Source organism: Pantherophis guttatus, chromosome 1 (genome assembly GCF_059756535.1).
Source record: "Pantherophis guttatus breed Tessera chromosome 1, ASM5975653v1, whole genome shotgun sequence".
Taxonomy (NCBI): domain Eukaryota; kingdom Metazoa; phylum Chordata; class Lepidosauria; order Squamata; family Colubridae; genus Pantherophis; species Pantherophis guttatus.
Window position 1 is genome coordinate 323,829,628 of NC_142063.1, and position 1,534 is coordinate 323,831,161.

Genomic DNA, 1,534 nt, shown 5'->3' on the forward strand with positions numbered 1-1,534 from the left:
GCGGGAGAGCCAAGCGGCAGAAGCCCGTCCCTAAGCAAGCAGGGCTGGGCTACACTGGAAGACGCCGCCTATGGAGCAGGGCGACCCCTGCAGATCATGCCTGAGGCGTTCTTGGAGTATTTTTGCAGCAGCAGGACACATCTGGAGTAGCCACATCGGAAATGGGGAGAAATCCTGAGCGACGTTTAAGATGAGAGAACTGTCAGGGGAGGCCCACTTGTTGAGACATGCACACTCTGGAAGGCAAAGATGCCCGGAGGGGGCAAAAGAGGCAGACTGTCTGTCTGTCTTTACCTTGATGCCCTACCATCTCCTTCTGCCCTCTCTGTAGCTGTTATTAGCTAGTGGGAGGTGTTGCATGGAAACTGTGAAATCAAAGATTTACACCATGTTACCTAGTTGGGTTATGAAACATCTGTAAGTAAACAACCAAGCTCAGAGAGCCCCAAGGATCTCGCACTGAGCTACACATGTTTTCTATTGATTTCACACTAGATTTTTCTGAGATGGCAGAGAACTACAGAGGAATTAAAAAAAAATGATTACATACATAGACACAAACATGTAAGGAAATAAAATAAGATAGCATTATTTGAGAAATAAAATCAGCAAAAAGAAAAGCATGCAAAGTAATGTAACAGAGAAAGCATTTATATCCCGTAATGAAATAACTTGACGCAAGTTACCCTAACAATTCAAGACTTATACTGTAAGTAAAAAGCTTCATGAAAACACATTTGTCTCTTCCGACAATCTTCTCAATGAAGAACCCTGTTCTTTGTTACATTTGATGAGTGTATATCTTTCTATACCTGTTTTATAGCAACTTTATTTTTAAAAGATGTTGCCTACACATATACACCTTTCCAAAATTTTATATGTACATTTGTGTGAAGGTAAGTAGTATGGTGTATGTACACACGTACATAAACGTGTTATGTATATTTGCTTCTTGTCAGAATGTAGTACACCTCCAGCAGTTATCCTCTTGGATAGTATACATTTATACATTTTCCCACCTATGTAAACTATTACATGACTTTTCAGGTCTCCATCAGTACAGTTTGTTTCCTGCTTAGAGGCAATTGAGCCTCTAAATCAGTTCCTGCTTTCAGCAACTGATGTTATGCCAGACTAATAATTAGGCAAAAGCAAATTAAGTAAGTAAGTAAGTAAACAAACAAATCAGACATTTAAAAGCCATTGTCTTATTTAGTCTGGCTTCCACAGGTCTTCTCAGTTGCCCAATCCTCCTTTTAAGGGGCACCTGAAAGAGCCTGGTTTCTGATCTGTGTCTTTCAAACCATCAGTGATTAATCAAGAAGTGGCTTAGTGATATGATCCTTTATCTCTTTGGTCAGCTGACTGGAGGTACAGAAAATGCTGTGCCCTCTAAAGACTGACATGATAATAGTTCTATATTTTTCCTTCCTTCCTTCCTTCCTTCCTTCCTTCCTTCCTTCCTTCCTTCCTTCCTTCCTTCCTTCCTTCCTTCCTTCCTTCCTTCCTTTCTGCTGGTTGCTCAAATCATTTT